The sequence below is a fragment of the Ochlerotatus camptorhynchus genome, unplaced genomic scaffold (genome assembly GCF_037179485.1).
Source record: "Ochlerotatus camptorhynchus isolate MF236.1 unplaced genomic scaffold, CSIRO-AGI_Acam_v1.1 ptg000006l, whole genome shotgun sequence".
Lineage (NCBI taxonomy): Eukaryota > Metazoa > Arthropoda > Insecta > Diptera > Culicidae > Ochlerotatus > Ochlerotatus camptorhynchus.
In genome coordinates this window covers 1,858,007-1,870,412 of record NW_027040498.1, presented here as the reverse complement: position 1 = coordinate 1,870,412, position 12,406 = coordinate 1,858,007, and positions in this window count along the sequence as shown.

Sequence of the window (12,406 nt, the reverse complement as noted above, 5' to 3'; positions counted from 1 at the left end):
ATGAAGTGTTTCACACAGCAATTGAATACTCAATCTTCGTACAAAATTCTTCTTCCACCAGTGACTGGGAATACGAGGAAGTGCCGGAATACTATAAAGCAAATTAATTTTATTATTTTATTTTAATTTACGTAGAAGCCAAACGTAGACTATGTACAATAAATTGGCAAAATTTAATAAGTATTGAAGGAAATGTCGATACTGAAGTAGAAAAATTTCACTCAATTCTTCAAAGCCTAATTTAAGAGACTGTACCATAAAAAAAGAAGACGAACACAAAACAATAAACTACCCGCATGGTTCAATCCACAACTGAAAAATTTGAAGATTAAAAAACAGAAAGCGAAACTATCACAACTTATGCAACCAATTAAATACAGCCATCAACTCTGCATATGAGGACTATAACCGCAAAGTCGAAAATGAAGTCAAATCATGTCCTAAGAACTTTTTTAATTAGGTATGTAAACACGAAATTAAAAAGCAGCAAGAAATTAAAAAGCAGCAATTTTCCTTCGCGAATGAATTTGGATGCAAATGTAGGTGAGAATTCTTCTGAAATTTGCAATCTCACCACATTTTCCGAAGAAGATCGTGACCGCGATTTCTTTGCATTTATTCCTGAAATTTCTAAAAACATCTCTGTTAACCAACTTTCTCAACATGAAGTCCTCAATGCACTAAAAATCTTAAATGCGTCGAAAGGGTCTGGACCTGACGGCATCGCACACATATTTTTGAAAAACCTTTCTGAAGATCTCGCATTTCCTCTAGAGCGTCTTTTCAACATGTCTCTGAAAAATGTAAAAATTCCCTGAAATTTGGAAATCATCTTATTTGGTACCTATTTTCAAATCAGGTGCAAAATCAGACATTCGAAATTATCGTGGAATTGCTATTATTTCATGCATTCCAAAACTTTTTGAATCAATCGTAAACGGCAATATTTTTCAGCAGGTGAAAAATCTAATTACAAGTAAACAGCACGGCTTTTTTAAAGGTCGCTCAACTACCTCTAATCTTCTAGAATATGTATCTTTCATTATTAAAGCGTTGGACCTGGCAAGCACGTTGAAGCGCTATACACCGGCTTCAGTAAAGCATTTGACCGCATCGACATACCATTATTAATCCTCAAATGGCAGAAAATAGGAATGGAGCCTGGACTTTTGAATTGGCTTCAATCATACCTAACACATCGTAAACAAATAGTCCGCTTTCAAAATAAACTTTCAGAACCAATTTCAGTCACCTCTGGGGTACCCCAGGGTTCTCATTTAGGCCCACTTCTTTTTTTTATTTTGGACATAAACGACATTTCCTACATACTTAAAAAAATAAAATTGCTTGTATATGCAGACGACATGAAGCTCTTTTGATTCCGGCATATTCCCAGGCTTATTTATTTGCTCTGGGTCAAGTTTCGAGTGTATCCTTACTGAAGGAAAATTCTGTCTCAACTAGCTCCATTTGGAAATAAAGTGATTTGAAAATTTTCGGTCACTATGGCAGATTTCAAGTCTTTCGAGACGCAGACGGACAAACATTTTCAACGATTGTTTTACGACTTTTGGATTTTTATGTAGTTGGTATAATCGGACCTCCCTTAGCTCACTCGGTAAAGGCGCAGCTACAAAGCAAGACCATGCTGGAGGTGGCTGGGTGCAATTCCCGGTCCGGTCTAGGATTTTTTCGGGTTGGAATATTCTCGACTTCCCTGGGCATAGAAGTATGATTGGACTTGCCACACAATTATATACCAATGCAAAAATGGTACAGGCATCGAAAGCTCTCAATTAATAACTGTGGAAGTGCATCTAGAACACTAAGTTGAGAGCACGCAATAAGCTAATATGCGATATGCAATAAGCTTGAAATGCGAAGAAGAATAAGAAGAAGAAGAAGAAGAAGACCAATGCTACCGACACGAGTGAGGCAGCTCCCACACCTGGACCCTACCTATCGACCCATCAACTCATGAACTAGGGACCAATGGGGACATCTATCTTGAAGATGAATGAGAAAGATTTGGAATTAAGTTTATGTGAAATTATTGAAAGATAAATGTCTGATGCGCGGAGGGGCTAACAAAATTGGGTCATTACTGTATTAGATACCAGCGACTGAGTTTTATTCATACCTAAGCTAGTACTTTGTTTTCCTCTGTTCGGGACATAACACCACTTCAACCAGGAATTCGATCTATTGTAGTCAAGGAATCAAAAATATCTCCAAATGACAAAATGACAAGCGATCAACGAACCGAATGATAACGCTATGTCAGAAGTGGAAAGCAATAATGATATAATCTTCTTCCTTCTTTTTCATGACAAGCAGCTCGTGCGACGCAACTCACTCGGGGCGGTAGAAGGAAACGAGAAAATTGTTGGCAAGCTGCTTCACGAAGTAAAGCCGAACATGATACACGTGTGTTAATGGGAATTTTTTTTGTTATGTCTTTTCTCGATTCATATCAAGCTATGTCCTCATCCGTGTATATTGCAACAAAGCAGGCAAGCAATATATCATTATCCTTCTACCACTCGGATCGAGCTATGTTACAGAGCAAGTTTGTCATGGTAAGGAATGGGCGTTTTGGAAAAAAAAAATCGATGTTGCTGAATCGATTCTAAAACTGAATATAAAATCGATCCTCGAAAATATCGAAAGAAAAAAAAATCGATTCGAGGAAAATCGATTCTTTTTTATATTTAAATTACGCTTTATAATCTACTATTAGACGAAATATTCCTCTTCCTGTTATGTTACTGCATGTGTGAGCATTTATTTGTATAAAGCCAGTTCACAAAAGCAATTGCACTCAGTTTAAATATTGACACCGAATTATTAGGAATTATTGCGAATATTTAGATTATTCGACCTCAACTGTATAGCTGAGCTTTCAAAATCGTCTGCAGGTATTAAAACTCACCTTTTCAATGTTTTTTTTTTTTTGCATCAAGGAGTGCGTGGTTTTTTCGCAGACAAAATCAGCTGGATGAATTAGAAAGAATTTATCCAAAGTATACACAATATTATATTGTGTATACTTTGGACAAATTCTTTCTATTCATCCAGCTGATTTTGTCTGCGAAAAAACCACGCACTCCTTGATGCAAAAAAAAACATTGAAAAAAAACAAATAAATAATGCCCAAGATTGAAAGGGTGTTCAGCAAAATTTGAGAACGATGAAATTAATATCGCTTTAGTTTAAATAAAGACGTATTTTTGGGATAGTGAAATATCATTTTGTTTATCATTTTTTAATCTTTTTGATTAATTTTTTAATTCATGATAATATTACATGATAATATTTACCGGTATGGTCATCAAAAAGACCAAACGTGGTCGTCAAGCGATCCCATGAAGGTCATGCGTGCCATGCGCGTTGGGTTCAGCTTCCATCTGTTGTCCGTGACTGCACCCGTCTTAGAAAAAAGCCTCTCAGATGGCACTGAGGTCACCATTCTACATAAGAAGTCCCGTGCAATCGGGTAAACTTGAGGGTATTCGCTCTTAATAACTTCCCACACTTCCAATGGGTTCGACGTTCTGCAAACGACCGGCTGGTGAAGGAAATTTCTTAATTCTCCAGAAATTCCACCGGGAGTATCCGGTTCCATTGATGCGATCGATTCAACAATCTGTGAAAATAGGTAAATTTTGATTTTGAGACCATGAAGCTTATTATATATTAATTACCAATTTTTCGTGTACATCCCACAAGTTATCCGAGGATAGGGAAGGAGATGGACTGTGTGTCGGTCTAACGTCCTTGTTGGATTTTAAAACCATTTCCCTGACAGCGATGATTTTTCGCCCTCAAGCTCTGTGATTACATGCGAAACTGGCTGGAGAATGAGTCACGCCAAGAGAAAAACAGTTGAACTCGCATCACGGTTTTCGAAAGATTCCCTTTCTTTTAACTTGGCAACAGAGGACTTCTGCATCAACTTCAAATGACTTCTAGCGAGGAAAAAAAATTAACGGCTGTAGTAAATCATTATATCAGTGATTTTGATGAATTATCTTAAGGAAAAATAGTAGAAATTGTCATTACTGATCATTACAAAACGTATCGCATGACAAATGTAATGCTCACTGCGTGTATATGATCATTTCTTCGGTTATATTTAATATTTAATTGCAATACCTTTCGTGGACCTTTCATAGCATCGTAATGCTTGTTTACTTTGCACGATAGGTAGCCGGTTTGACAGTTCAATAGGTAGACTTGGCTTCACTCTTGGCGTGACTCATTATACACCGACTCTAGCTGGAGTAAATCTCGGCCTTCCTTTGTTGCACACAGCTCGGATCCCGTCAGCATTTCTATGCTGGTGTTACGTAGAAGGATCATGCCGATCAGGTTAGCGAGCTCGACAAATCTATCAAGCATATCGTATGTGCTGCCCCACCTTGTGGGTTCATCTATTTTTAGTTTCAAAATTTCACCATCGGTCTTCCGCTCGCGGGTCTGCAGTTTTCGTAGCTCGTCAGCAGCATTCACTGATCTCTTGAAAAAAGATACTATTACCCGTACCTTGGCCAATAGTTCTTCGAACTGTGGCGATGATTCGATAGCCACTGTTGTCATCCTGCTGAGCGAGTGGTCCACGCACACCAAGTGTCTTCCCTCACCCACGACTTGCTTGGCCGCAGCAACTATGTTTGCACCACCATCAGTAACAAGGACAGCGATCTGCACAAATGGATTTCAGAAAATGTTAGAATGTTTTTAATAGAAACAAATAAAATATTGTAATTACCTTGTGTGTTTTGTCGTGACCTGGTCGATGTTTCAAGCATCGACCATTTGTCACTATGACTGTTTCAGCCAAATTGTCCCACGTTGTTCCTAGCGTCCGTCCACTCTAAAATTTGTCAACAGAATGACGAAACGAGCCATGAACGAGCGTGATAAATGCGATGCGATGAATATCATTCTGCACTCTTCCATCCCATAGCGTCATTTTAATCATACTTCCCTATACGTCCTATCTCCCTAACTTCGCGTCCTGTGCTTTGGTCGTTTCGTAGAACGTACTTCGATTATAATGACACGAACCGCATTCGTGTATTCGGAGCCTTCCGAAATCATGTTTGATCACTCTTGCGTGTATTTGTCAGTTTGCTATTTCATGAATGTCGACTTCTAGTGCTGCCAAATGCATTTTGCTGACATCAAACTAATTAGCGGTAAATTTATGTTTAATTCATTACTACCTTATCATATATACTACATGTTTGAATATTCCATTCATGGCATACATCTTTAATTCGCTCAGCGAGGTACGCAGCAGTATGGGATTCGTCGAGAGGTAGTACGGCAAGGGCAACAGATCTCATTGATGTTCCTTCCAAGAAATGAACAGTCATCCCCAAGTAGCTTTTGACATTGCGTGTGTCAATCCAAACATCGGCCGTCATTGCGCATCGGTCGATGGCTCCAAGTGTTCGCTTAACAACCTCACTTAGAACATCATATTTGTTGTCCATCATCTTTGTGAATGTTCTTCTACTGGGTAACTTATATAGAGGTACAGCCGTTTTGCAGAATTTCATGAAACCTTTATTCTCGACAATGCTAAGCGGCTGATTGTCTGAGGCCACCATGTACATTAGCGCTTCGTTCAGTTGGGTTGATGAAGAACCGTTACCTAAAATAATATTATTGATATAACACTATCTGAAGTTTTAAAAGCCAAACTCGAAAAGACTTGTATGATTGTAAATGGGATTTTCAGAGCAAGTAGTACTTTCCAATTCAGTCACTTAAGCCACTTTTTCGTCATAAACTGAGTAAAATATAAAATAATGTAATTAGATAGATAAATAAAAATTAAATTAGATCGATCACTTATAGTTAATTTTTACAACAAATGATAATATGTAGTGATGGCACATACAGCAAACAGCATTCCAAGAAAAAAATACTACCGAAAAAAAATACTACGATTTTACTCAATTCTTGTGCTTGTATATAAAGAGGCTGGATTAGGTAAAGAGGCAACATCTTTAACAGGTCATCCGATTGGAATGACTCAACCTACGACTTTGACAGCGTTAGCGTTAGCGTTAGCGTTGTTATGATATACTTCGTAGATTGGATACTAGCGACACTCACGTCTCTTCTGAAATTCTCAGTTAGACTACTTTCAGGAATAATGCTGAGGAGTAAACATTGGTTCCAATCTAAACAAGAGTAACAGAAGCATGACTGTCGCTATTCCCGGCCACGCCCATCTTTACCATAACTAGGGATAGGGAAGAAAATGTTGATGTAGTACTTACTTAACGAGAGGCCACCAACTTAGCGACACCCTCATAAGTGCTACGGAGTTGGAGGGTTGGGTAGGGTATTCGGTTAGGATTCACCTCAAGTTGGCGATGCAACCAAAAGTATGTATTGTTTATTTGTTGTTTATTTAATCTCTCGATAGCCGGCTATCGAAAGAACACATTAATTTTGTTTAGTGATAATGAATTTTAAGAGTCATGATGGAGAGCTGGGATTAAACCCATGATTTTCTGCTCAGTAAACAAAAATGATCCCTCCAGGGTCATCGAACATCTCAGAACCATAACGCTTCGCGACAATACAGGACTACGTTTTCGCTTGATATGCAAATAGTTTCCGAGGTTAATGTTCAATATCAAATATACAAATGATGGTGGCGATTTATTGTGCTGTGGAAGAGCTTGGGGTTAAATCCATGATTTTCTGCTCAGTAAGCAAAATCGATCCCTCGAGGGTCATCGAGCATCTTATAATCCACAGCGCTTTGAATAACTATTATTTACGATAATTACATGAAATAAATAAAATATAAACTACAAACAAAACGTGACTGCTAAAATCTCAAAAAGATATTCTCACAAATATATTTCACGCCACCAGGAATCTCAAAACCATTAGACGTTATAATGATACTCTGCACATATTAGACACAAGAAGAGGCCAAAAAGCAAGCGTCCGGCACACAAAACCCGTCAAATCCACTTGCAGTCACAATCAACGATTCTACGAATCGCGAGCGCTCACGAATCATAAAACCGCTGACTGCGACACTCTGAAAGCGAAATTGACAGGCTCTATGCGTCAAACACCCGCCCTCCAATCTCCACCCGCATCCAACAGCACAAATCTCCATTACAACATCTAACGAATTCAAAACTCCGAAAATCACTCATCTATAGCAAGTGAGTGGAAGCAACCCTGCATGCAACCATTCTTAATGATACACTTGTTCTGCCTATCTTTCTATTAGGCCTGTGGACATACGTTAGCTTCGAAACTTCTAACCAAACTGGGTAAATTTTCAGATCACAAAAAAAAACTTGAAAAAAAACTTTCAAAGGTAATTACAAGTAAGATAAATATTGATTATTTTACGCGAAAACGAGCAAGTAATATTAAATCTCTTGTATCATATGCTAATGCAAATTGACTGTAACAAAAATAATATGCTTAAATAAAATAAAATATTAATAAAATTATATGCAAAAAAAAATTGACAAGAAGATCATTACTTTATTGGTGAGAAGTTTTTAATAAGCCCTCCCAGTTCCTCTGTATACAGAACAAATCTGATATTATAATCAGAATTGCTCAGTCTGCATAATGCAGCCGATTGCATCAAGGAAGTTCTATTAACAACCAAGAATTAATCGTTTGAGGTATACTGAAGCATTAAGAAGGTGATATGTGTCACTATAGGAAATCATCATCGTTGCAAATATAAAGAAATTAAACATAACCCTTTGCTTCAGTACCGTCAACCTCCATGTCCATGGGGAGGGACTCAACCTACGACTTTGACAGATAATCAATAACTATTTATTATTGTTCCAATTTTGACATGTCGCTTTGCTACCCTACACAGGCTCTCTACTTGTTAACGATTCTCTGACGGTTTCTGTTGTTTATAGATGTTTCGGGCACTAATATGTCTATAAATGATTTATAGCCCTATATATTTTATTGTGCCCATATGGTTCACCTTCCTAAATTAGGGTGGTCCGTAAAATCGATATTTTTGGCAATATTTATACCGAACTTTGAAAACCTATTACTTTTTACTGTACCGATTTTAATCTTTTATGTATCTAGGAAAAATACTGAAATGCAGATTAAATTCAATATAGTAATCAAGACCAATTAGTCCCTCTTTTTATATTTTTTTAGAATGCATATACATTTCTTCTAAACCTAGTTCTAAACATATAACAAATTTAGAGGGGTGTTTTCTGTTGTTTTCGAAATAAATTTATTTTAAATTTTTATGTCCTATCATAGGACTTCTATGTTTTTGCCTACCATGGAGATGCATGGTAGATTTGAGACAAAAATTGACAAAGGAATTGATATTTTCATCGAAATATATATTGAAAACAAAAAAAATATTTCTTAAAAATTTTGGCATTTAAAAAAGGTACGCTTTTTGGTGTTGAGACTTTCATGTTCATGAATACAAAAATTTTTGTTTTAATATACATAACCTTTTGATCTGTAGTTTAGTATTTTCTATGAACAGCCCATGCAAATACAGTCAACTCTCCACATCTCGATATTTTATAAGTCGATATCGACTTATAGAACCATAGTAAAAATGTGTTTCATGGCTACGGCGATTCTGATTTCCTATGGGATTTTACCTCCATGAGTTGATATTTTTATAAGTCGATGGTCCCTTCAATATCGAGATGTTGAGAGTTCACTGTACCTTTATTTTATAGTTCTGTGTATACGCAAAAATTTTCAACATTACAGACTACCAGAAAGGTGCACCCATAGATAAAATAAAAAATACGGGTCTAAAATGTTTCGATAAAGTTTGAGTGGAATCGGAGCTTTTTAGATAGTACTGTTTTCGTGCAATCCTCAGAATTGGCTTACCAATTTTCAACACATGCAGTTTTTTAAAACTTATTCAGAATACTTTGGAAACTACTCATAAAATGTTTTGCTCTTGATTTTTTTTATTTGCGATCTACTCCGAATTCCATTTCAAGTATCGTCTAAATGTTATATCGTTGGAAATTTGGTTACAATTCCTGATACATATCTTGATAGAGCTGGAACATGGGCGAATGTGCTTTAGTAAACAATGGCTTCTCTCGATGATTTTCCGGAATTCAGGTTTCGCACGCACAAATCAATACACTCATCGGCTAGGAGAGTTCCTACCCTATCCGATGAGTGTATTGATTTGTATGAGCGAACTCTGAATTCCGAGAAATTAACGAGAGAAGTTATTGTTTACAAAAGTACATTCGCCCTTGTTTCAGCTCTATAAAGATGTATCAAAATTACAATAGAATATCACAACCAATCGATACAATCTATTGTATGTAAGACAATATATTGTAAACGTGCTGTTCTGATCAGAGGGTCTCATTGTTATCATAAAAGATTTACAATACGTTCTATGCGATCAAATTTTTTGGCAAAAAAAACTTAGTTGGAGATGCTTAACGCCAAATATCAGACTTAAAGTGGACATTTTATACGATAGATGAGGAGATGAAAGTATTGAGTTGATAGTCCGTTGGAGTACGGCACTATGAAAACAAAGTTGTCCTTGCTCACTTTCTGCTATTCCTTAGAATTCCCTTAAGTAATTCATAATCATCTTTTTTTAGAATGCTCATAACAATTGCTTCAAAATTCTACTCAACTCAGCTTTGAAAATCATCTTTTAATGACAACAGTTATCCTCAAATCACCTCAGAATTATTTCTAAAAATCAATTTGAACTCTGCCCAGAATACCCTAAAAAGTTCCTCAAATATCTCTATAGCAGTCCCTAATACTACTCCGAAAATTCCTACGAAATTTTCCTCAGAATACTTTCGGAATTTTTATAGAAATGGAACTATGCTTTGAGATCTATTATGTACAATAGATTTGAGTTGCAGTACTTACTAGGTTTTCTTTCATATTCTCATCTTAATTTTTTGGAATCCTTATTATATTTATTATGGAATTCCTTTCAGGATCCTTATTGAATTCTTTCTCAAAATTACTATGAAATGCTATTCAATACTAACGGTATGTAAACGGAGTTTTTCTTCTATAATTGTTGTATTGACCTTAGAATTGCTTGAGAAATTTTGTTAGAACTTTACTGAAATCGTGCAAAAAACAATTTATGTTCTCCTTGACCTTGAATGTTTTCTAACCCAGTATCTACGATTTACACATCTAAAGCATGTTTAGTGTTCCTAAGAATGTTCCTCCGAATCGCTGAATCGACCTCATTCTAACGTAGGCAACATTCCACATGGTGACAGCGGGCTATACACAGCTACAAACGATTCGGGATAGGTTGATGGAAGCTACTATCAAACTTTATTGTTGATAACGCGATGCCAGTGGTCGTAAAATACTTTGAATTTGGACATAACTTACCATTAAATGATGAAACTCGAGCGAATGAATCTTGAATCGTCAAATGGAATTTAGCTCATTTGGCTTCCGGACCAGGGGATCCTCCTACTTTACTTTTTGAAGTTGAAGGTATTGGGGATCGTTTTGCTTCCGGGGATTGTATTTTACTTGTTGAAGGTGATGGTTCCGAATCTATTGACTACAAAGTACAGAAATTCATGTTAATGCTACAAAAAAATAGAGCTGCAACTCCATCAGATAAATCGGTATATTACCTGCTGTTGGGATGACGTATAACCGGTGGTGGCCATATAAACATCCTTGTGGTGTCTTTTAAGATGGCCCCACAAGTTTGCGGTATTTCCTGCCGTTTTTACTACTGTTCCGCAGCTTTTGCACTTGCTAGCAGAGGGGCTTTTGACGAAAAACTTCCATATTTCACTTTTTCCGACCATTTTCGGGCTTAAAACAGCAAATAATGGCAACCAACAACGAATAAATCAAATAGCGGAAACGTTGAACAAAACACAGAACCGCCAAAATTTTCTGTTGTACTGGACTGACAGGTGCACTCAGCAGTCAGCAAGCGTATAAACACGGAAAGACGAAATAACTCAAAATTAAGTCTTTTACACTCATCTTGACAGCTAAGTGCAACCAGACAAATTTGAGTTCTTTGCGAAATATCCAATTTTGAGTGTTGAGTGAAATGTAACTGTGTCATGAAGAGCGAGTATTGGGTGAAAAGTACCTGTTGGGTGGTAGTTGAGCAAATTTGTAAAGATACCGTTCCGAGTTCCGGTTTATTGGTAAATTACAAAATTCCTATCGAAATTTCAGCATATTAGTTTTAAGACTATGTTTATGATAGATTTTAATTTCTTACTTTAGTGTTCATTACCACTCAAACTTGATAACCTGTTCGTTGGTACAGTGCCGTACATCTAATCTTTGTAGTAGATAATTTGGCTAGATGTAAGAATGATCGATTAGGTTTATGATGTGCACATAGTTCAGTTCTTCTCACCTTTTTAGGTCACTAAGTTTTAAATAGATAGGTAAGTTAAATAGACTAAGTTCACCAAATTTATCTAGCAAAACCGTTTAGCTGTAATAATAGTTTTTAGGTTAGAATCCATGATTTACTTTTATCGTTAAGAATTCACTTTTACAACTAGTACCTAATGAATTTCTATATAAGCCGATCGCTCGTAAGTAGATAAGTTCAACTATAGGAAGGTTTAATATTAAGATAGTTTAATAATGTGTAAATAGCAGGATAAATTTTAGCACGCCGTTCGTCACGTCTAGTAATTTTTCACTCAGTCTACCTTTTCTCTTTTACGTCTATTGTTCCCTTGGTGTTTGTTTTGGTAGTTTCTTCACTAGCTTCATATTCGTCCGGGTCGCTGTTGACGTGGGATGTTCAGCACCGTTACCATCGGGGCGCATGGGGTCCGACGGGCTATTCGACGTAGCGTAATCAACAGTACCTAAAATCGAGTATTGATTAGAAATTATCGTTAAAAAATTTGATTATTAATTTTTTCTCTTCAATGTTAAAATTAAAAACCATTACAAATCAGTCATAGTACTTCTATTTATTTTTTATAAACACTCATACAACTTGCATCAGTCAAGGCACCAGTCCACTATTAGAATTTAGAATTGAGTTTTACCTTAGATATTTGCACAGCAAATTTCTATCAGCTTTCGACCAACTCTGAGCTCTCTTAGCATATAAGATGCTGCAAATCTTCAGCATTCCTTCGCTGCTCACGCTAGCAAATGTGTTGGGAATAAGTGACTCGAATACTAGACTTCCCGAATAGAAATTGTAATGTAGAAAACATCAGCAGACATCTTCAATACATTAAATTTTAACGTATATTGCTGTACCCTTAATGTATTCAGACTTCAGTGTGACGTCCAAGTACATAAAAATACATTAGCCTCTAACGTTACATCAGAATCAAACGTCTTGACGATGTAAAATTTGACATCAGAATAC